The sequence below is a fragment of the Pistacia vera genome, unplaced genomic scaffold, assembly GCF_008641045.1.
Source record: "Pistacia vera cultivar Batoury unplaced genomic scaffold, PisVer_v2 Contig126, whole genome shotgun sequence".
Lineage (NCBI taxonomy): Eukaryota > Viridiplantae > Streptophyta > Magnoliopsida > Sapindales > Anacardiaceae > Pistacia > Pistacia vera.
The window spans coordinates 483,286-509,439 of NW_022195314.1; the positions used below are offsets into that span (position 1 = coordinate 483,286).

Here is a 26,154-nt window from a genome sequence, read left to right on the forward strand (position 1 = left end):
TTAAGTTTTTATTTTAATTTATATTGTATGTGTGAACGTATTTGACTCTCAACGCAGTTTTGAATCAAAAGCTACAAAAGCCTATTTTTTTTTTTTATTAAAATAGATTATTAAACCCACTTCTTCTTATAATCATGTATGTAAAGTGTTCCTCAAAAATATTTAAAATGTTAGCCTTACTAATCTCCTGTACAATATCTTGTACTAATTGACATGGCGTTAAGGTGGTAGATACCATTTCGTATGTCCCATCAGTTTTGTCATGTCATGCAGTTCTAAAATAAAAAAAACAGTGCCCGTTTCTGGGGAAGTTCCTCTTGACCCTTCTCTCAAAGTACTTTAGAACCCCTCCAACGAACTCAACAGCAAATCTTTGTTCTTTTTTTTCTTCTTTCTCTGCAATCTCATGTGCCAGATCCACCCCTCCATCCTTTATACCACCTTTTCACCTCGTACTTCTTTGTCACAACTCACAAGAGGCGACCATGGCTGCTACCTCATCTCTTATCACCATTCTTCAACCAAACTCAAACCCAAAGCAAATACCCAAAAAAGAACAACCTCGAATCTTCAAATCCTTAAAAAAACAAAAAGAAAAGAAACATGTTCCAAAATTACACAATGTTTTTCATTCTTTCCCATAACTCAACCTCACACAAACACACCCTATAAAAGAAAAATAATTAAAAGCTCGAAATCTTGAGAAACACGAAGAGAAAACAATTTGAAGATATGGAAAGTGCTGTTATACAAACCTATCTGATGAACCAGAGGTGAGAGGGTTGGGTGAATTCAAGTTTTTTTACGCCATCAATTGGATCTATTATACCAGTAGCCCTTAGTCGCAAAGAAGAAGAGTTGGTTGTTAAAAACTCTTGGGAAGAAAAATTGTGGTTAGGAAAGGGGAACGAGTGGAGTTGTGAATGATTTTGAAGAAAGAGGCGGACTATGAATGAACAAGAGAAGAGATTTGTGTGAGTAATGCTATGTGCACTAACCATTTTACTAATTTAAGTACTAACATTGAAAATTTGAATTTTTTTTGGAGGAAATTTCAATTTTCAATGTTAGTACTTAGATTATATACATGGTTAGTGCACATAGTTTTATTCTTTGTGAATAAATTTAGCTAACTCTACCTACCAAAAAGTTTGATGGGATAGGCCAAAAGTTTGATGGGATAGAGAGAAAGTTTATTGGAGAGAGAAGAAAAAACCTTTTTTCTTTAAATTAAAATAGGCACCCACGGGCATCCGCGAGTGTACCGATCTACCCGTTTACAAAACGGGTAAAGCCAGGTACGGGTCTTAAAAACTGGTTTAATATACAAACTCTTACCCTATAAATTTACTCGAGTATGAGGTCGATCCAGGGGTCCCAGCCCGTTTTGCCAGGTCATTACCTAAAATCCCTTTGGACAGGAACAGACCGGTAAAATAGTACCAAACCATCGGTCGATCAGCCTGGTGGTGGCTAAACCGGGTCACTTAAAACTTATCAGTTAATCCTAAAAAAAAAAACCCAGTTCACATATTGCATCTTCAATCGGGCTTTTCGCTCTCTGCATCCTTCAATCTCCAATTGCATCTTCAATCTTCTTCTTCACTCAAAGAAGATCGAAATCGAATCCAAAATTACCAAATCCTAAATCTCCAGCGTACTCATGCGACTCCACCACCGGTATATTTATAGAGCTTTTTTTCCTCTCTCTCTCTCTCTCCTCTCTCCCTCTCTCTCTCTCTCTGTCTCTTATGCATCCTAGTTGTGACTCTGCATATTGTGCTTGTAAGACTTTCAATTTGTAGAGCGACTCCTAACATACATGATTACCAATTTGCAGAAGACGGAAGCGGATGACGTGGCTTTATCAGTGGTGCTGGAGAAACTGAACTTCAACTTCAACAGTTCATCGGCGAAGGTTTGGTCCTTGACTCTAATTTCTTGAGTCATTATGTGGAGTATGGGCTTGTGAATGATCTTTCAGTTTCAATTCTGGGTTTTAAGCTGAAATTCGTTGGACGTGTTGCTCTGAGTATTTTTGTTTGCTTGTGTTGACTCTCTGCAAGTCTGTATTTGTTCTTTTTTACCATTTGCTTAGGTCAGCTTTTATGTTTTCTTTTGAAAATTTATATAAAAAAGTATTTTGAAAATTTCCTTAAATGTGTCTTCTGAAATTTGAAATATGGTCTATATTTGAGTTTTATTACCTATTATTATATTTTGAAATTTCGACTTCTGAAGTGAATTAAGGAAAAGCTTTCTTGTGAAAAAATTCAAGTCAAGTATATTTTTTTTTCATAGTTATTTGTAAGATTATGTCTGATATGGTTGCAATACTTTGTTTTTGAACATATATATTGAATTCAGATGCAGGTTCTGTTTAGTCTAGTTCACCTGCTCTGTAATACTAATACCTCCATCCATATGCTTGGGAGTGTTTACCGAAGTCCAGAACCTTAAGCTAGAAATGTTCATTATTATTATGTGGCTATATTCATGAATTTGGTTATTAAATTTGTAATCAGTTGAAATAGCATGATTATTGAATTTTTATTTTAAGGTTTATGTTGTCATGATAGGTTATCATGCTAACATCAACATGATGTCATGATGTTAGCATGATAACGTCTCATGACCCGAGACACGGTCGGCAGACCAAATCACTGTCCAGGTTGGGTTTCAAAACATTGATCCTAAGTTAGGATCCTAACTTTAATACTTAGAAACATCACTTTTTTTATAATTAATATATGTTTCGCAAACAACACTCAATATAACAAACATTATCAGGGTAGGAAATGCTGTTTTCTTTTGTCCTCTACTCCCATTTATTTGGCAACATTATCAAAGCTTAATTCGATGCGCTTACTTCTTCAACAGTTGCACAATGAATACGCAATCCCCCTTCCAGTTTTTACCCCAAATTTCATATAACCAAAGAAAGGTCCTCTCTCCTGACTCACCTTTTTTATCAGGTGGATTGAAACAATGAACTATTTGTCTTCAGGCTTAGGAATATAAAAGGAGTATCAGGTTTAGCCTGCTCCAGTGGCTCAATCTTTTTCCATCTGGATTTTCCCCTCGCCCCAATCTTAGCCATCAGAAAGTGGGCGGCCATTCCACCCAAGGCGTTGTTGTCAAAGAAATTTTGAACTTTATTTCATATGACTTCCCCCATTCACTTTTTTGACCGTTACCTGAAGCCAATATACCTTAATTAGCTCTGCAGGACTGTTACCTGTACAGTGAATAATGCAGGATTTTTCAGATTTATAGATATTATACACTACTGTAACAAGAAAACTCTAAAACATGCTTGAATTACCAAGTCATAACTACCTTTAATTTTACTTATCACTGTTAATCAATAAAAAATTAAAAATGAACAATTCATAGAATATAAAAAAAATTAAATTAATAATATAAGTCACAATACCCGACCCATATATATAATATATATATATATATATATAATATTATATATATATATATATATATATATATATAGAAGAGAAGAGAGAGAGAGAAGAGAGAGAGAGAGAGAGAGAGAGAGAGAGAGTTTTTCACCCTTTTCTGTTTCCAGTATCTTGGGTCATTGCCCCATGTATATTCAAGTCTCCAGGTGGCTCGTATAAACCTCTACATTTCAAAATTAGTTCTCACTCATCATACATATTTCCCTACATGCACCTAAACTCCACATTTAGGTCATAAATTTATAATAATTTGCAAACTTTCATCTAAAATCATCGTTCTCAAATCAAATCAAATCAATCAAGATTCATTAAGCCTTAGAATTACCTCCAACAAAAAAAAAAAAAAAAAAAGAAAACCCAAAGAAAAAAAAAGAATCATAATCTAAGTTAAAACAAAAACATGATAAAGTAAAATAAAATAAATACTTTCATGTAAGCATATTTAAATAATCAAAAATAATTGATTTTTCTTATTTGATCCTTTAAAATGAATTCTTTATTATTTTTGAGAAAAAACTCTATGGTGAAGGAAAAAAGTGTTGTGTATAGTTTTTTTAAAAATATTAATATAAATTTTATATATTATTTAAAGGTTTAAAAATCTAATTAATATTACTTAAAAAATAATTCAATTTATTTTTTCTAATTGATAAAAATAATCTTCAGAATAGAGACTTTTGGTAATGACTAACCCTGACACTAACTACATTTCATTTTTCGTTAGTGAATAGGATTAAAAAAAAATTCAGAATGAATTAATTTTGTTTTTAAATAATAATATATAAGATAATTAATGGTTGAACGGTAATAGTATAAAATATTACAAATAATAATAATAAAAAAACAACCATCATTTGTTGTTTTAATTTATTAGTTCTCTATATGTCAGACAGAGCAAGTGTACCGCTATTTTTTTTTTTTTAATCCTATAGCTATTGCTAACAATCTTAATAGTCTCGCATCACTAAGAAATAACTTGCTATATGTTTAAGAACTGTTTAGGCACCCTCCTCTTGCAAACCGATTTGTAAGGTAGGTTCTACCCATTTGTGTTGTTAAAATTGGTATCAGCAAGACCACCCTTTGAGTAATCCGTACGATTGTCAATTATCCCACCTACAGTAGCTAGGCATACAGCCCAACCACCTCGGTATATTGAGCCGACATCAAGCCCCTGCCAACTCGGCAGACTATCATGGGATTGCACTTATCTGCAGCGCCAGGCATTAACCCTACTAACTCAGTATATTGAGCCAACATTGGGCTCGTGCCAACTCTATAAATCCTTTGATTTTCAACATCCCCAGCCAAAATAAACCCAAACAACCAACATTAACCACTCATCAGCGTGAAACACCCTATTAATATATTTCCTACACATATTGTGCGGGTTTTGGATAAGAAGTTAAAGAACTATGTATTAAGAGGTCTTTTCGTTTCTTCGAAATTAGGAAATGGAACTGGCTACTTTGTGAAATACTTTCCACTGTGGGGCTAGTTTTATTTTACACCCTAAAACATGACTAAATTAAAGATAATACTCAAAATAATTTTTGATACAATTCTGGAAAAAAAATATCTGAGACCCAATTGGTGCAGTATTTTTTTTTAATCAATAAAAAAGAGCCCTCGCCCCATCACCCGGATCCAAGAATTCTAAGACTCAACATGTATATCATAAATATTACAATAGTTATTTTTTTTTTTAATCCAAATATAATTAGCCATATCAACCAAGATTCAGTATCCCCTACAATGTCCACAAAAGTAGAGATAATAAAATAATCTTAGTTAAATTATGCACCAAACATAATTAAAGGGAGAGGAAGAGAGAGTAAGTCTGGTTTTTCTTCATGCCAAATTGGGAGGAGAGACCCATTATCCTTCTGTCGTTCGCCCATTTTCAAATGATCATCTTCTTTCAATTATCGAGACTTGATTTATACTAACTTTTCATGACTACATCACTTAAGGTCCCTACGTTTTAAAAATTAACATTTACGGCCCCTTGTTAAGAACTAGTATTCATCACATTTGTCATATTCCTTTTCGCCATACCCCAGAGGTGCAGCCCTTTTAGTCTTTTACAGCTGCCTTGACTGAGGTGAATACATTTTCACCACCAAACTATCGGAAAAAAAGTGTTCCCCCTTAATTTCAGAAAAACCCAAATCACCCCACCCCCCTTGGAGAGAAGTTGTTGAAGAATCAATAATTAAGTTGGAAACAAAACATGGTTAGGGAATTTTTGAAAGGGGATTGAATGAGACTGACTTTGTTCAATTGCATACCCATTAACCAAGGAATAAGTATAGAGTAACTTTATAACAATTGGAGGGATCTATTCTTGCGTAATGGGTTTGCAAGGCATAAAGTCGCTCTATATATTCCTTGCGTAATGGGTATGCAATTCAACAACACTTTCTTTAAAAAGAATTGAATGCATGAATCTCCGTAAGCATACAATCCCCTTACTTTTTGTATATCGTAAAGTGGGTAATTTTATTCTTTCATTGACCTTTTGATGGAGATGTTTAGTAAAAGTTGGGATAATATTATCGCTTTATCTACCTTTTGATTAGGAGTTTATCAGAACATATCACGGTAAAGAACAGGAATAATTTTCTACAATACTCTTATTAAAAACATATTTCGTCAAATGTTGATCACAATCCAATCACTAGTCCAAGGATGAAAGGAGAAAGATCTTAGTCACCATTAACATTAGTAAAATGTCCTTTTCTACTTCAGAGATAAAGTACATCACTTGTTGAGTTTGGGATTAGTGATTGAACCAATTCTTCCTTTCAAGTATCTCTTATCATCAATACAATGGTAAAATGTTCACCCACAATCCAATCGATAAAACACATTACTGTACAAATGTTCTTAAGAAGATACCCATAAAAAATTCAACCGCTAAAGTCCATTGCAAACTATATTGAATGTTCATGAAAATGTACTAGATAGGGTGAATACAATGATAATTGTCAATATGAAAATAGTAGTGCCATCCCAATTGACCATCTAGTTAAAACTAGTAAATTGACTGCTTTTACGTTTTTTCCAATATTTGAGATTGGATTATAATATTATCACACACGCAAAATGCACAGTCACAATATTGAATTGACCATTTCATTGACCTTATTTTCAAAATACACTCTTTAGACTCTTTAATAATGTCTTATATGAAAAAAAATGACCAATTTCTTTCTTAAAAGGTTAATAATTTCTCAAATACACAGAATCTCCACCTTCAAAATAGCCTATGGCTTGGGATATTAAATTGGGGCACCCGAAAACTTACTTCCACTTTGCTTGGAAGCAACAAAACAAAATAACTTTCCATTTCAGAACAAGGCTTCCTTGTCGTAGACTGCAAGACTCAAAGATGTTTCGATTGTTTATAACTTTCCATTTCAAGAACAAGGCATCAAAATGAGTCTCATGTAATTTGCTTGCTCTAGATTTTCTCTTTGATCCTACTACAGTACTGGTCGATAACTTTATCGATCCTTGAATACAAAGGAACAGCAATCAAATAACATATAATGTCACATATGAACAGCTTTCCTGCTACCGCTGAACACGTAAAGTGCCTGGCTAACATTTCTCAAATCATATTCTTTCGGGAGAATATCTACAGTAAGCTCTAGATAAAAATTCAGTGCACATTATCAAAATCCAGTAGAAAAATTAGAAGAGAAGCGTAACTCATATGATAAATAAACCAAAATAATTGAGAGATGACATTTTATATAATATGCAAGTTTAATCGAAAAGCATGAGCATGTGGCCTACTGAAGCTACAAGAAAGATATAGCTAATAACTATACTGCTAGTCGTTACATCCCAAACAGTTACTATCCCCTCATAATCACTGCTAGTAATGTGAGTTTTTGTATACTTGCTCCAACCAAAGCACTAAGTTTAGCTCGATGGGGCATTTCCATAATGATAATGCACATCTGTTGGTTCATTAAACACCTGTCGCAATGACAAAAGCAGGTATTGAATAATCAAGTAACAGTAATCACAAAAGCATATTGCATGAGTCAAAGTAACCTATAACAGTGCGCCATACTGCATAGCAATCTCAAGCGGCAATAAATTTTCATCTTCACAGTAAGACAACAACCACTAATCCTTAGAAAATCCTACAGGCTATACTATATAAACCAAACCGCTTACAGGCCCGGGAGTGCTGCCCCACTGAGACCCCCGCCCGCTCTCTGTTAAAAATGCAAGAGTGCAGTAAACAGCTGCAATGCAACTCAGCTGAAGTTGAAGAATGAGTCAATTAAAGAAGGAAGCAAGTACGTTTTTAATTAAGATTGAAGTAATTGCAGCTGTTTGAAGTTGAAGCTACTGCGCCAGCTGCATTGTTTTGCTGCATTTATTTACTGTATAGATACTGTAGCTGATCCAAATCCACCAATTTTCAACACCAAACAACACAAAATATGCCCTAAACTCAAGCTCAAATTGCCAAACACAAATGGAAGCAATGTTGCACTTACTTGCAAATTTTAGGTTAAGACAAGAATAACACTTCAAGCATAAAGGAATTCTCCACCAACTTGAATCGATTAACCACCAAATCTCTTTGCCAAGACTTGGATAAAGAAATCTCAATAAGACACACAATTTCTCTCAATGGTTAAACCAAGTTTTTGATAATTTTCATGAACTAACTTATAAGAGAATAGTTGCCTTTATATAGACAATTACAAGGTTAAAAGAGTAATCAACAAATACATTACAGAAAATGAAAATAATAAATATTACCAAAAATTACAAGCCTTCCATTCAAATTTAAGACCATACCCTTAATGCAAAAAAGGGACATGATTCCCTAATTCTAGGGTTCATGTCTTTAACCACCCTATTAGTTGAAAAAACTCACTTTATTAGCCCAAACTTGATCAATGATCCTAATTAAGTCTACTAATAAGGGTGCAAGAGATGGGCCTTGAAGATCTTGCAATTGGATCCAATAAGGGTTCAAGTGGACTTTCCCCTTTGGAATGAGAATTGGGCCGAATGGGCTTACTTCAATACTTGGGCTTCTCTCTTGTGGACTTGAGCTTCCTTTGTTGGGCTTGAACTTGGAATGGTTTGGGCCGAAGTGCTTGGACTCCTCTCCCCTTGGGACTTGCTGGGCCGAATCTCCTCCAATGTTTTCCACACTCCACATCCAAGTGTTTTAAGACTTGGAATGAAATTCTTTGATTCAACCGAATTAACAAGTGTTTTAGGACTTGTAATTCCTGTCCTCATGTTTACAAGTGTTTTAGGACTTGAAACGTATCATCCTCCTCGGGTTGAGAGGATTGTGCCCTCATCCAAATCGTCCCCAAGTATGGGCTTAGATCCCCCACTTGAAGTGGCCAAGACTCCCCCATACTCACTAGGCACCTCCACCTTATAAGCATTATCATTTCCCTCTCAACAATCCAAAGGTTCATCAGCCCTAGGAGCTATACTCTTCCTTTTACTTGGAAACCTTTCTCTTTCTCAAGTGAATCCAAACTAAATCCCCCGTTGGAAAAGCTTAGGTTTTCTATGCTTGTTTGCCTATTCTTGATCTTCTCATTTGAATTTTCTATTTGAGCTCTCACGTTTCATGGAGTTTCTTCATTTGTTTCAACTTCTCATTAGCATTCACAATTGGCTCAAAATCAAGGGGTAAGGAAGTGAGATCAAAAGGGATAAGTGGGTTTACTCCATACAACACCTCAAAAGGAGTGTGACCGTAGTAGAACTAGGACTCCTATTGTAAGTAAATTCAGCATGTCCCAATTGCAAATCTCATCCTTTAAATGCTTACTCACTAACTCCTTAGGACATTACCCAACACTTTATTCACCACTTCGGTTTGACCATCGGTTTGCGGGTGGTGTGAGGTGCTAAACATTAATTTTGTCCCTAGTCTACCCCATAAACTTCTCCAAAAATGACTCAAGAATTTTGTATCCCTATCCGAACAATGTCCTCGGAATGCCATGAATTCTCACCACTTCTCTGAGAACAATTCGGCAATTTGGAGGCATCATGCGTGGTATGGCATGATATGAAATGGCCTTTTTTGAGAACCTATCAACCACTACCATGATGGAAATCTTTTCCTTTGTGTCCTAGGCAATGCAACCACAATCCATGCTAAGGTCCTCCCAGGGTGCTCGCTATGGGTAAGGGTAGGTATGGTCCGGCCTTGAATTGACTCTTAGCTCTTTGACATGATCCACACATTCTAATAAGAGCTTGAACATCCCCTAACATTTTAGGCCAATAATATTCCTTGATGGTTTCTAAAGTCTTAGTAACCCCAATGGCCGCCAACCCATCACTATGTGCTTCCCTCATAATTAGTTCTCTAAAACTACCCTTAGGGACACATAATCTTCTACCCTTGAACAAGTACCCATCATGCATAATATAATTCTCAAAACCAGGTTTCCCCACATTCAGTTATGCATGTTTTCATCTCCAAATCTTCCTCATAGCACAATTTCATTATTCAAAACCTAGAACTCTAGATCAAGCAAAGAAAGTAAGGCATACCTTCTAGAGAGTGCATCGGCTACAACATTGTGTGATCCTTGTTGTAATTCAGCACAAAAGAAAAGGATTGGATGAACTCAACCCACTCAGCATGTCTTGTGTTGAGTTTACGCTGCCCATTGATGAACCGCAAAGCTTGGTGGTCCGAATGGAGGACAAATTGTTTCGGCCGAAGGTAATGCCTCCAATGGTCAAGTTCCTCACTATACATAAAACTCCTTATCATAAGTGCTATACTTCCTCCTTGAATCACTAAGCTTCTCACTAAAATATGCTATTGGCCTCTTGGATGATTCAAACTGCCCCAATGCAACACCACTTGCATCGCATCTACTTCAAACACTTGGTTGAAATCGTTAGGGCAAGGATGGGAGCTTCACACAACTTCTTTTAATCAAATTAAAAGCTTCATTTGCTGCCTTAGTCCACTCGAAAGATCCCTTCTTCAAAATTCAGTTATGGGAGCCATAATGGACTAAAATTAGGGACAAACCTACGGTAAAAAGAGGCCAAACCTGAAAACTCTAACTTCCGTAATTGAACCGAGTTTAGGCCAATTTTGAATGGATTCTACCTTGGATTGATCTACCTTAATTCCTTCTCTCGAAACTACATAACCCAAGAACACTAATTGTTTCATAAATAGCTCACATTTTTCAAGCTTAGCATACAACTTCTTTTGCCCCAATAACTCAAGCACTAGTTAAGGTGTTCTACATGTATCCTCACAATGTCTATATAATTATCATCAAAATATACAACCACAAATTTTCCAATGAAAGGTTGGAGTACCTCATTCATTAACCTCATGAATGCTTGGTGCATTGGAAGGCCGAAAGGCATCACCATCCATTCATACAATCCTCCCTTGGTTTGATGCCGTTTTCCATTCATCTCCCTCTTTCATTCTAATCTGATGGTAACCACTTCTTAAATCAATTTTTGAGAGATGGTTGCACCATGAGACTCATCCAACATGTCATCCAACCGTGGAATGGATACCTATACTTGATGTTTCCGATTGATGGCCCGACTATCAATACACATCCGGTAAGTGCCATCTTTCTTCGGTACAAGCAAGGCTGGAACTGAACAAGGGCTCATGCTTTCTCTCACAAATCCCATGGAAATCAACTCCTCAACTTGTCTTTGAAGCTCTCTTGACTCTTTGGGATTGCACCTATATGCGGCCTATTGGGAAGAGGGCACCGGGATCCAAATCAATGTGATGTTCTATTCCCCTAAGTGGTGGTAAACCCCTTGGTAACTCACTAGGAAAAACATCCGCAAATTCATCCAGAGATGGTGAACTTTCGGGTGAAATTCAGGTTGCCTCTCTCTTGGTTTGTCTCGGTTATAAGGAGGGCAATGAGAGGTTTGTGTTTTAGGAAAGCTTTCTCTAATTGGGTGCTGTTTAGGAAGAGGTTTTACGGTTGGTCCTTGGATGGTGTTGGGAAAGTGTTTGGAAGTTGTTTGTGTGGGGCTTGGTAATGGCTTGGGTGGGGGCTAAGGGTGCAAGGGTAATAGACTTCTTGTTGAGCTTGAATGAGTATGTATTCTTGCGGCCATCATGGATCACTTTTCTATCATATTGCCATGGCCTTCCAAGTAAAAGATTGCAACATCCATGGGATAGATCACAAAGTACCTCACCGAATAGCTCCTCCCAATGGAGAATGGTACCACTACTGCTTGATTACTTGTAGGTGTCTCCATTGCTCAACCATTGTACTTGTACGGGTGAGAATGATCCACAACCAGCAGCCCCAATTTCTCCACAAGTTTGGTGGAAGCAACATTGGTACAACTCCCACTATCAATGATCATTGAACAAACTTTTCCCTTAATAGTGCACCTTTATGGAACAAGTTCTCCTTTTTGGTTCTCTTGGGGGTTACTTGAGTATGCAGCAACTTCTTGAGCATAAGCATCTCTCCACTATCAGCTTCCTCAATAACTCATTCTCCACTTTCACTCTACTCCTCTTCTTCGCTAGAATCCCTTTGACAAGCATCATCAATCCTTTTATCTCTCTAAGAGTCATAACTCTTGGTTTGGACAATTTGCTTGGAAAGGCCATAACCTTGACACTTGAAACATTTCTTGTTCTCAAATCAGGCCGTGGACATCATTCTTCACAAAACCTGTTTTCTCCTTTGGTGTTTCATTGGCCTTGTTCTTATCATAAGCCATAGGTGCACATATGGTTTGTGTAGGAGGTGAATCCCTTTGGTAGTTACTTTCCTTAAAGAGCTCTTGGGGCCAAGGACTTCATGCTCTTCAATTGCTTTTCATCTTGTGGACAGCTTGCAAACATCCCCAAAGGAATGGTAAGCTTGCAACTCAGCTTGTATGCTGTCCTTACTCAAACCGCCGATGAACCTTGCAATTGTATGCTCTTTCTCTTCGGGAATATCACTTCTCAACATCAACCCTTCAAACTCCGATATACTCCTCAACTTTTCTATCTCCTTGCTTCAAATTATGGAGCTTAAGATAAAGGTCGTTTGTGTATCGGGCAAAATCTTTTATTCAACACTCTCTTCAATTTCTCCCATGATCTAATTCTAGCCTTCCCTTCTCTTTCTCTCTTCTTCCTTGTATTTTCCCACCACAAGGAGGCATACCTTGAACTTAATATTGCTACTTTACTACCTTCTTTTCATCATTGTAGCCCTTAAATTCAAATACCCGCTCAATCTCAGCAACCAATCAATGAAGTCATTTGGGTCAGACTTCCATGAATTCGGGTAAGTCTACTTTAAGACCCCTAACACAAACTTTCTCCCCCTAGGCACTTCGGATTCACTAGATGAATCATACTATCTCCTAGGTTTTCCTAAACAATGGTGTCCTAAGGATGGTTCGTTGTGGTAGTGTGGGCGACCATCCCGTGGGGGTGGTGGTGGGTTTCCTCAAAAGTAGTTTGGGTTTGTGAAAGGTTGACAATGTCCTTGACATGTTAACCATCAACTCCATCATGCTTGACATTTTTTCTTTACTTCTCAAGTTCTTCTTGAATTCTTTGTTGGCACTTTCCCATAGTGTTGGGGGTGGAATTGGGGACGAAGGGACTTGTTTTCCATGAGAATTTAAAAGTTTAGCTACTGTGAACAGTAACTCTGGATGACAGTAACTTTTTGAAAGTTAAAGAAAAATGGAAAATGGGAGGGAAAGGTCAAGTGTATGTGTTTTGGTGTTTTTGGTTAAGTGTAAGTATTCTGTGAATAGTGTTATGTAAGATGTTTTTGTGATTAGCTAAGGAATGGTGTTTATGGAGATGAGATTAGGTAAATTTAATTGTGTTTAGGGTTTAGGGTTTGGGTTAAGGGTTTAGGTTTGGTTGTAAAGGAATGGGTTTAGTTGACTTTGGAGGGAATTGGTTAGGTTTGGGTGAGTTGGCATGGGTTTGGTTACAAGGAACAAGGTGTAAGGGATTTGGTTGGGAATAGTGTTTGATGAGAGAGAAAAATTGTTCATTCACTTGTAACAAGAGAAGTTTTGAAAACACTTAGGCTAAAGAACCCAAATCCGGCAATGTACACTCCAAAATCCGGCCACCTTCTTCTTTATCCTAAATCAATCCTACTCCAATTCACAACCTAAGCTCTGATACCAAATGATCCAAATCCAACCAATTTTCAACAACAAACAACACAAAATATGCCCTAAACTCAAGCTCAAATTCGGCCAAAACACAATGGAAGCAAGTTGCACTTACTGCAAATTTTAGGTTAAGACAAGATGAACACTTCAAGCATAAAGGAATTCTCCATCAACTTGAATCGATTCACCACCAAATCTCCTTGCCAAGACTTGGATAAAGAAATCTTAATAAGAACACAAAGTTCTCTCAATGGTTAAACCAAGTTTTTGATAATTTTCATGAACTAACTTTACAGGAGAATAGTTTGCCTTTATATAGACAATTACAAGGTTAAAGAGTAATCAACAAATACATAAGAAAATGAAAAATAATAAATATTACACAAAAATAACAAGCCTTCCATTCAAATTAGACCATACCCATTTAATGCAAAAAAGGGACCTAATTCTAGGTTCAGGTCTTTAACCACCATATTAGTTGAAAAAAACTCACTTTATTAGCCCAAAACTTGATCAATGATCTAATTAAGTCTACTAATAAGGGTGCAAGAGATTGGGCCTTGAAGATCTTGCAATTGGATCCAATAAGGTTCAAGTGGACTTTCCCCTTTGGAATGAGAATTGGGCCGAATGGGCTTACTTCAATACTTGGCTTCTCTCTGGTGGACTTGAGCTTCCTTTGTTGGCTTGACTTGGAATGGTTTGGGGCCGAAGTGCTGGACTCTCTCTCCCCTTGGGACTTGCTTGGGCCGAATCTCCTCCAATGTTTTCCACACTCCACACTCCCAGTGTTTTAGGACTTGTAATTCCTTGTCCACTCATGTTTACAAGTGTTTTAGGACTTGTAAACGTATCAGTAGCAGATTACTTAGATATAAGGAAAGAAGAACTAGAGATTAAACGGCTGCATTTTTCACTTTTCCGCAGATCATACGGTCCAGAAATTGTAACTTTGTGTTAGTTTGTACGTAAAAACTGAATGGTTGAGATTACTTACTGAGGATAATGACTTGCATTGCCAAATCAGATTTATTTTGTAACTACATGGGCGTTTGGATCGTGTTGAAATTTTTTAACTAGGGTAATATTTGTTTAATTGAGCAAGTTACCGTATTTGATATTTTGTACGAAAATATTACCAGAAAATAAGATGATAAACAATGCCAAAAAAGGGGTAAATCACCGAGAATAATATTACCTGGGGGGAGGCTGGTATTAAAATATTACTTCGGTAATCCAAATTTCTGTTCAATTTTGCCCCAAAACAATAGACAATGTGGATGAAAATATGCTTGGCTTTGTTAATAATTACAAAACACCCAATTTATAAAATGATAAAAACACTCCTACCACCACAGTGCTAGATTCTGGCCATTACCGTCAGAATCTGTCGTTACGACTCAGACTGGTCGAATCTAGGCAGTGGTGTGTTGATCTGGTTGGTCAGAAAATGTCAGATCTACGGTCAGATCTAGTCATCAACAGCTATAAAAGACTAGATCTGATCATCAGAAACGACTAAAGAGTTAGACCGCCAACGACGGCCATTTAAATTAAGAGACCACCCGATTAAATTAAGAGTACCTAAAGTCAAATCCAACACGAACATAAGTATTAAATTTAATAATTATCAATCATATCCAAGGCCAAAAAGCCCGGGTAAGCCTGGCCAGGGTGTAAAGAAAGTGAGCCTTTTCCGAGCCCAGACCCTCACTTTTTAGTTACACATGGAGCCTAAGTCGGGCAATCCCGGCTCAAATTGGTATTTTATTTGAAGCATGGCAGAACGAGTCACAAATGAAATAAGGATATACCCATTTCATCCCTGTATTTGATTTAATTTTTAATAACACTTTAATCTAGTACAAAATTTCAGTTACATTTTTAGTCTGTGTCTGTCAGTAACAAACCTCAGGACCAAATCATTAATATTAAAATTCCACAGGACTAAAATGTCATTAGACCAAACCTGAGGGATAAATTTTTATCATCCCGAAACAAATTGTTCTTAGCTGATAAAATTATTTCGCTGTTCATAAAAGCAAAGCAACTTAGAACAAGTTCATTTAAGTTAGTATCAAGGACAAGGTGCGTCACTGACTAAGGAAAACTTATTTAACTTGGAGGAGTTGTTACATCAAAACGTAAATATATAGAAATAAATCCGTTAAGGTACCAGAATTCACAAAATGCTTAAGAACAGCTTCACATACTATTTGTTAAAAACTAAAACACCAAATTTCTGGAGATCCAAGCAACAATTCCCTTAACTCTTGAGAATCCATCAAAAGGACCAATGTGGAAAGGAGTAGCAGTTGCATATATTGTTGGAGCTTTGTGTTACTTCCTAGTCTCAATTGTTGGTTACTACATTTTCGGAAACAATGTCCATGACAACATCCTCATCACATTAGAGAAACCCACTTGGCTTGTTGTTGTAGGTAACATTTTGTGATTGTCCATGTCATTGGAAGCTACAAGGTTAATCTAATTCAATAGTCACTTTAGTCTTCATCATCTGTCGAGTTTTACTTTTATAACTGAATTATTTCGGAAAAGTTTTAACATTACTTCCTCTTAGTTTGGGAAATTGCAGATATTTGCAATGTCTGTGTTTGATATGCTTGAAGCTTTTATGGTGAAGAAGTTGCATTTCACACCTACCTTCTTTCTTCGCGTTGTTACCCGAAGTACCTGCCCAACTATTTTCTTTTCTCTCCAGGGAATACAAACTAATAAAGTAATTTCTTTTAATATTTGTTAATTCAGCATTTACAATGGCAGTTGGTATATGTGTTCCTTTCTTTGGTTACTTGCTTGGATTCTTTGAGGGCTTGCTTTCGCCCCAATTATATATTTTGTAAGCATTGTCTTAGACATTTCCAAACTACAAAAGCTTGTAAATTTTTATACTGTCAATTAAAATTTTGTTATGCTTTTATGCTCTCAGCTCTCCTGTGTGATGTGGCTTGCCATCCACAAACCAAAGAGATTTAGCTTATCTTGGATAATAAATATGCATATATGTATGCATTGTCTTTCAGAGCTGCATATTTTTGGGTATTCTGTGATGATTCTAGCACCCATTGGGGGGCTAAGATCGATAATCATTTCTGTCAAAAATTACGAATTTTTCTCATAAATTGCTTGGTGGGACAAAAAAAATGAAGCTGCTATGAGTGGATGAAGGTTATGATGATGATGATAATGATAAGATGAGGATGTTCTATCACCTATTGGTGGGCTAAGATTGATAATCGTTTCTACCAAAAATTAGGAATTTTTCTCATAAATTGCTTGGTGAGAGAGAAAAATGAAGCTGCTATTAGTGGATGAAGAATATGATGATGATGAGGATTTTGTTGGCTTGAGGCACATCTAAGCAGTAGTTTGTGTAATTTGGCTGTACATAAGAGTGCTCATGTCAATGTGTATGTGTCAACACCTTGCTTAGTTATATGTAATAATATTAAGCTGTCATTCAACATTTTAGACCCTCATTTCATCACCTTGTACTCTTATTTATCTATGTTAGACATTATTAATCTCAACAATAGTTTTCTGTTCCATCTCTACTTCTGATATATTTGAGAAAAATAACATATTGACTTGCTTTAATTTTTATTTTGTCAATAATATTATTGAATCGATAAACAGCAAAATATGTAACAAAGACTTTTTCCTATTTAATAGGAAATATGGAACAAACAATGAGGCTAATGCATTGTTGTTGTTAGCCATTTGCTGGTTAAACCCACAATTAAAGCACTTTCTGACTGGTTGAACAAACAAACACATTGAAAAATCATACTATAATATGGATCAAAATTATTAAATTGCTCTCCAATTCATATGTGAAATGTTGACATGAGAAATACATGATAAATTCAATAACTCCTGAAAGTGGATAATGAAATGGCAATGTCGATAGAACATGCCCTAATACCTTCAGGCTCGAATTGCCCTGCCCAAGGAAGTGGTAAGTCTGCTATCCAGCTCTGCCCCACTATTTCCGCTGTCCAGCTCAGCAGTCATTGAGCAAACATCCGAGCAGCTTTAGAATTTGCGGGCGAATTGAGATTGGGATCACAGAGCAATGACTGCAATAAGAAATAGACAGACAACTGCCAAGGTCGCAATCACATGCTGTAGCTTTGTGCCCACAAGGAGAACAAGCTGCACACATGCATACCAAATCAAAATAACAAAGCATGAGAGATCATACGTGATAAATTGAACAACTCTTGAATTGGATACTACATGGCCTGCCATACCTCCATCAAACAACATACTACACGATCTACTAGAGTTCAACCAAAGACTGCAGCAATTAAAGCTTAGAATCTGCAACTTTGGACACAAAACTGCGCACAACCTTTACAAACAACATAGAAGACAGCCTACACAAACTACATATCCAATCCGATAAACTCAGCATAACCCATCTGCTTGAAAATGTATAAAATGCAATCAACAGGCTGCCACCCCGATGACACCTTTTCCTACTCACCACACATTCCCAGAACCAGAAGAATTGCAGCATATATATTTTCTTCCTTAATTAAATGGCTTCACCATGGGCACACCCTCTTATAAACACATAAACTGCAGTCATTTGAACTTGCTGATCCGTAAAATCTGCAAACTTAACTCAAGAACTGCAGAAAATGCTGCAGTCACGCTGCTGCTTCTTACAAACCACATCCCATAGGGTACTATTTTAGAACTTTTACTAAATCTGCACAGCCAGTAGACAATGACCCTATACAACCTTCTGCACAGCCAGCATAATTGCACCACCCAAAAATAAACAGAACCAAGCATAAGCCTGCTGCTGCACCTCCAATTCTCCAACACAAAAGCTTCCAACAAAGTTGAATAAAGATAACTCAACTTGAACAGTAAGGCCTAAAGGTTATCCCCATTTTCAGGACAAAGGAGTAGGTCAAACATGTCTGTAATTTCTTTAATATACTACTTTAAATCTGCATCAAAGGTTTGTTCACGCAAGTTTAAGGAGAGCTACCTGATTTTTTTCTTGAAGTCAAATATCAGTTGAAGAAGAAACATATTCAAACCATACATATATTTCATCATTATTATATTAAGTATTTCGACATTATAAAACTAACCCAGAATCTCAACTTGTGTTATATATCTTTTCTTATAATCAAAGAATGACAAATGCAACGCTTAGAGTAACCACACACGAATTAAACAATTACTCAAATAGTCTGCAACAATCAAATAAATAAAGTAAAACTTCCATTATAAGTTTAGCATCTTTGAAAAAGAAAACATATAAGCTAATCCCAGTGGTCTATTTTATATATTCAAAATAGGAGAGTAACAGAGGACTTACAAACATGAAATAATTTTGGTTGCACCATGCTATCAGAATCTCTTTTTTGGGTTTAAACCAAATTCAGATAAACAACAATGAATGGAATGTAATCATAAAAAAAGATCATCAAAAGGTTTATTAATGAAAAGAATGAGAAAGAGGTTGAAAGTAGAAAGTGTGGAACGCGGACTTTTGTTTGAGTATGATGAAAGACCTAGCAATACTCACTTTAAAATGATTAAAGAACGGGTGATATGACTAGCGGTTGATCGGTATTCAAAATTTTGAAATTTTGAATAAACTAGCTTAACAGACATAAGTTCTGATTCTCTTATAAGAAGCAATTCCATATTCCTAATTTCTATTTCATTTGAAAATTGATCCTTAAATTACCTGTGCGTTTATGACAAATGTTTGATGCTTGAAAATTCAAAGTTGGTATCTTTGCTCATACACAGAAGCAATGTTGAACTTCATCATTTGAGACAACTTCATCAGCGAAGATGATGCACCGTCTTCAGTATAGGTTCTCTGTTCTTCAATTTGGTGCGAACAAGGACCACACAAACAATGAAAGAGGAGTTTATTTTCTTCAGCACAAAATTGGCGACTAAGTGATGGTGGGAGATGATAGCTGGCTGTGGTAGTGGTATTTTCTAATTGGAGGCGGTGGAGGGTTTGCGCTTGGGTTTTTCTTAGTGGGAATTACGGGCTGATTTGGGAATTGATTAATGGGAATTATTGTTCTTTTAAATTAATTTTAATTATATATATTTTTTATTTTTGGGGGAAAATATTTAAGGGAAGGGGGAATTTTGAATCAAATTTTGTTTTCTTTTTAGAGTTTTGGAACTGGCTGACGTGAATTAACGGATGTGATATATGAGATAGACATTTGTCACAAGCGATTAGTAAGGTTAATATTATTTAATGTTACACTTACATCACACTCAATTTTCATTACATCATATGTGGCATATATCACAATTACATAAAATTTTAATTATTTTAAATTTTTAATATTATAATAGAATTTGTGTGATTGTAGCATATACTACATCATGATGTTTACAAAATTGTATAAAAAAATGGTGTAAGTGTAGCATTATTCTATACTTTGTTGATCAGCGTTGGTTGACAACTTCCTACCATTTTAATATTTTTAAATTTATAAAAAAATAATTAAGTTTTTATTTAAATTTATATTGTATATGTGAACGGTATTTTGACTCTGCAACGCTACAAAAGCCTATTTTTATAAATTTTTTTTATTAAAATAGATTATTATAACCACTACTTCTTATAATCATGTATGTAAAGTATTTCTCAAAAATATTTAAAGTGATTGTTTATGGAACAAGTGATTATATGGGAGAGAAGCTATAACAACTAAAAATGTATTTATAAGTTATAAATCTTTAGTAAGGTGATAATGTTTGGTTTTACTATCAAATAAAATTTTCAAGTTACAGCTTAATTGTTCTCTCAATGCTGACTTGTTCAATAATAGAGTTGTCTAACAAAAAATTCAACAAAACAATTGAAAAAGTTTTCCCTTATTACTTTTACTAGAGTGAAACGGTTCCATTATAGGATTAACAGAGTTATTTTAATATATTTATATTTGTTATTTAAGTTGATTAATATTTCAAAGCTGGTTGTTCTGGGAAGCGAGCCAAATAGCATCACTTTTTTTTTACTTATTTTTTTAATAATAATTTTACATATATAAAGGTAAGATTCTAACTTAATATTCTAATTTATAGTTGTTTGTGTGTTGGTCGTTAGAATTTGATTATAAAGAAAATTTTCATTTACCTTATTATCCTATAATAAACCTGGTTCCGACTGAAAATCACTCTTATGATAAATACTTTGTATAAACTTTTACTCAACACCAAGATCAAGTACATACTTTGTCATATATAGGATTGTTTTTTTGGCAATATTAAGTAAACTTTTGATCGGTTCTTCACATTGGCTGAAAAGTACCAAGTGAAATGCACTGTCCGTGGCGGCCATTAGAAGAGATGACAAAGCAAAAGGATTGGCATGGTGGTTAAGGATATTTGCTAATTTTATTAATTTTTTGAGTTCAAATTTTAGAGTTACCTATTACATTGTACTTACCTAAACCATTAAGCTTGTAGGTTTTTCAATAGATTCTAAAGATTAGTTGAGGTTTGATGGCTTAAGGCTACCTCATAAGAGCATATTATAATTTAATAAAATGTTGTCCATCGTCCATTCTCCAATTCAAAATTTCCCTATAGTGACAGGAAAAGAATTAATGAAGAATCAAACAAAAAAATTTGCAATTAAAAATTTCCCTATAGTGACAGGAAAAGAATTAATGAAGAATCAAACAAAAAAATTTGCAGTTTTTTCTCTAATTACTTTTGGTTGTATCTCTTACATGTGTTTAGGTCGGAATGAATATATAGGGTGCTATTATATATAGTGAAGAACCCACAATTTTTTCTTACAAATTTTCTCTCATAACTCCGATATAGCAACTCGCAATTGGTCAAGCGCAATTTGTTAGGTGAGACCCATTGCGAACTACCACGTCGACGTTGTGAGATAAAGTTTATGAGAAAATGTTAATATATATACACGTGTATAACATTTTCTCACAAACTTTATCTCACAACGTCGACGTGGTAGTTCGCAATGGGTCTCACCTAACAAATTGCGTTTGACCAATTGCGAGTTGCTATATCGGAGTTATGAGAGAAAATTTATAAGAAAAAAGGTTGTGGGTTCTTCACTATATATATTTGCCTAATTATTTAATTAGAAAAGTAAGTCTAGCTACCATATCCTCGACCAATAAATTTTTATTTAATTATCTCCTTGATCACTGAATAAAACGTTGAAAACTAATTAGAAAAATCTTCCATTTTTAAAATGTACAAACAAATATGCATATAAAATTTGATTAAAGTAAAAAAAAATAAAAAAAATAAAAAAAAAGGGTTTTTTTTATGAATTTATATTATTTATGTGAAACCATCACTGGGTGTCCTGATGGTAAAAGAGTAAAAGAAGGTTCTATGAGTTCTTGAGTTTGAGTCTTCATAGACTATAATAGAGATGGCCATTGAGGAGCTTACCCAGTCATCAACTTCAAGATCTCAGGAAATTAGTATATATATGTGTGTGAGAGAGAGAGAATATTTATTATTATTGTTTTATATATAATACTGAAAAATCTTATATTATTGTTTTACTCAACTAAACAAGACCAGAAGGGTTGCATGACACCGCATAAAAGTTGTGTCAATGAGGATTTATCAAAAGCTCAGTAGGGACAATTTTAACCATGATGACGTAAAGTAAACTAAGGACAAAAGAAGAGTCAGGGGATGACTAAGACCTGCTTTTGTCTGTTTCCTTTGTCCAGTAATGGAACACGTTTTACATGTTCTATTAAAAAAGGATTTTATTTTTATTTATTTATTTATTTATTTTGGTTACCATTAAGGTATTCAGGTCAGTTTACGCACACTTCAATCAATTTTTAGGACTTTGAAATTAACGATTAGATAAATCCTCCAGTGATCACCCCTATTAGGCGCCATGGGGAGTTTGGGACCTCAAACTCTAAAGATCATGTAAACTTAAATCATCTTTGCTTTTTTATCTACCCCTATTTACAGTTCTAGAGACTCGAACCCAGGAGACTATGGAAACTTAGAGTAAAATTTTGTTGTTGTTTGAAGATGATAATGACGAGGAGAATAAAGAGAAAAAAGGTAGGTACAAAAGTAAGGGGGAGGGTTTAAGAAATAAAAAAGATGAAATGAAAAAACTATCCTACCTTTTGAGAGAAAGGTGCATCGAAGACGGTCAAGAAATTTTGCTTCCTTTACTAACTTCTTGGATTCAAACCTTGGGGTCACTTACCACATTTATGACTAGACTTAGGCAAGGACTGGTCCCAACCAGGTCGGGGTCTGGGCCTGATTGAGATTGATCCCATTTGGGACTAGTCACTCATAAGTCTGGGAGAAATTTTAGGGTCTGGACCGGTCCCGGTCCTATGAGCCTAAAAAATTTTGTTCCACCCCCTCAACTTTTTTATATTTAAGGCGTTAAATAAAATTATATAGGGTGGTCTATGTAATTTTTAAGGGCACATTTTTTTGCACCCCCGGAGATTAGTAAATTTTGTAAAATATCAATTTAACCCTTAATATTTTTGTCAATTTCAAAATTATAGGGGGTTTTTAGATATTTTTTAGAAGACTTTTTTGAAAAAATGCAATGGGTTTTGGGCTCGAGCCTGGGACCGGTCCTAGGCCCTAGCCTTGGAGGAGGGCCCGATCTAGGGACCGGTCTCTCCTCCATGGGCCTGGTCCAGGTTTGGGACTAGGCCTCCTAGGACTGGTCCTTGTGAGGACTGGTCTTAGGACTGATTTTTTGGATTGGTTTTTTGGGACCGATCCCAAATGCCCATGTCTATTTATGGCTTACCTGGTTCTTTGGACTTGTAGGAGGTTTAACAGACTCTATAGATTAGTTGAGGTGCATGTAAGCTAGTTTAGACACCCTGATTACTGAAAAAAAGGTGTGTTGGAGAGAAGTTTTTGGATTTTTCTTAGCAATGATATGTCAATTGGAGTGGTAATAGAAAACGAGAGAGACGAAGATGTTTTGTGAGGAGTAAAAAACTTCTATAGTTGATTTTTCATAACTATTCATGATCAAAAGTTTGATGAAAATCTTTTTGACCACAAGATGTAAGGATAAGAACTGGGTCCACAAGACCAAGTTGGGGAAATTACTTAGACAACGAAAGTATGATGCAGTGAGTTAGTGTAACAATAAGGCTAATATTCGACTATAACTTTAAAATTGACAATCACAAAAACTTAGGTCATAAAGTTTGAAGAAAAATTTGAATAATCATTCTGTATTCTATATCTTCAAAGAAACGAATAATATGTTTATATAGGATGGTGACAACCAACCCTAATAAGACTCCTAACTAAATAAAGGAATAAAATCCTAACTATTGACTAATTATAAAATAAGAAAGTAAAATTTAAGTAAATTAAAACTTCCTAAATCAACTAAACTTCTAATTAGAATAGAAAACTACTTGAATTATTGATACGAAACCCTAAATAAATAAGAAAATCAAATAAAGAAAAGGAAACAAAATTAAATCCTAATTTAACACAATTTTCCTTAAACCAAACCAAAGTATGTATTTCACATGAATAATTTTGATCCATTCTCTAAATCTCCACCTCCTGTCTCCTGTCTCCTATCTCCAATATACAACTCAAAAACTTCCCAATGGAGAAATACAAGAAAAGAATCTATAAAGAATCCAACAAAAAAATTTCCCTTATCAATTTTACTTGAGTGAATTGATTGTATCTCTTTATAGGATTAACCGAGTTGTTTTGTGAAGAAAGCCAAAAAAAGGTCCTTTTTTTTACTCTTAATTCCCCGAGGCAAGAGTCATGACGTAAGATAAATTTTCTATAGGAAACAAAAAATGAAGCCTGTGCCCGGCCCTTGATATATATTCAGGAATCAGAAATACTTTTTTGTAAACTTGGTTAGGAAGTAATATTAAAAGCAAACTCTATTGAATTATTATAATAAAAAACTGGAAAACTTACTAACAAAAATCTTTTGGAGTCAACTTATAGAACCGAAAATATTAGCTATTATGCTTAAAAAGTTAGGGTTGACGTAGACTCTTGTCAGCAAGAGCCAATCAGAATTCAGGGAGACTATATGCTGTCTAGACGTTGCCACGTCGCTCAATGACGGAAGAGGTATGGTTCTTGTCAGTGCAGCAGGTGAATGCCAGGCTTGCGAGTGGCTAGGAATCGTCTATCTGCCCAAGCCCTATGCAATTAGAGGATATCTTTCATGCAAACATGGGAAGGGATTAGGAATTGTACGCCACCTGTCGGACTGCAGGCTCATGATTATTACCTTAAATCCTCCCATAATAGATAGAGGGCTCCTCTCTCATTTACCTGATTGGCTTATCTTTAGTCTTAAATAGCATATTCTCTCTCTCTCTCTCTCTCTCTCTCTCTGTGTATATATATATTCTCTCTAGATTGTAACTCAGCTCGCTACATGCGACCTAATTGTAACCATCTATTAATACAACTACAGTGGACATAGGAATCGCTTTTGAGCATATATATTCTCTCTAGATTGTAACTCAGCTCGCTACATGTGACCTGACTATAACCATCTATTAATACAACTACAGTGGACATAGGAATCGCTTTTGAGCATCTGAACTACTTTAAAAACCGTCTTTCATTTACTTTCTTATTACATATTTCCATATCACGTGTAACTTCTAAGCCCACTTAGCGCTTTGCACTTGTGAGTCGTCAGTGTCAAAATCCAGAATCAACAGTTTGGCACCAGAAGGAGGGCCTGATTTAGTATCTACTCTTCATCAGAAACCTCTGACTAATTGGTCCTACCCGTCAGTAAATGGCTCGCGGTTTTGAAGCTGAGCGAATCGACCTTGACAATGAGGAAATCCCCCAGGTACAGGATGACACTTCTCCTGAAGTGTTACCAATCCAATAGAGTATCATGGCAGATATTTCTTCAAGCTCACGGCTCGACCCAGCAGTGACGAGTTACCTAGAGAGGTTCAATAATACTCTCCAAATGGTTAGCCAAATGCTAGACTGTTTGGATCTGGTTATGCCACCAGAGTCTAATGAAGCGGTGCCACCACCAAAGACACTTGTAGGTCGTGCAAAAGTGCAAAAAAGGACAAAAGCACATACCACGTGTACTGCAGTGCGCAAAAGTAAGGGAAAGCAAGTGGCAAGCAGTGGACTGAAGGGCTCCGAGGAACTAGCGAACACAGGTCGTGCAACAGGTAGAATACCTGTGGCATAGCGACTCAGCGACATGTCATAGTATGAGCCATCCCACACCACGTTGCATGGGCACTCTCACAAAAGTGCAAGGCAGGGAGATTCCCAATATCGCCAAAATGATGACCTCGACAATCATCATATGGGAAACCCCATCATCTGCGGGTTGGTTCTGACCACCGCGGAGATCGGAAAAGCTCCTCGAGCCATTCAATGCCTTCAAATGACCCCAACCAGCATGTGTCAAGGTTCGTCGAAGCTTCCGACTGAGTTGAGGAAG

General features: G+C 35.8%; 1 pseudogene; it reads left to right on the forward strand.

The window, feature by feature from the left end:
- Positions 1–10,134: 10,134 nt before the first annotated feature.
- LOC116120261 lies at positions 10,135–16,791 on the forward strand (annotated as a pseudogene).
- The last annotated feature ends 9,363 nt before the right edge of the window (positions 16,792–26,154 follow it).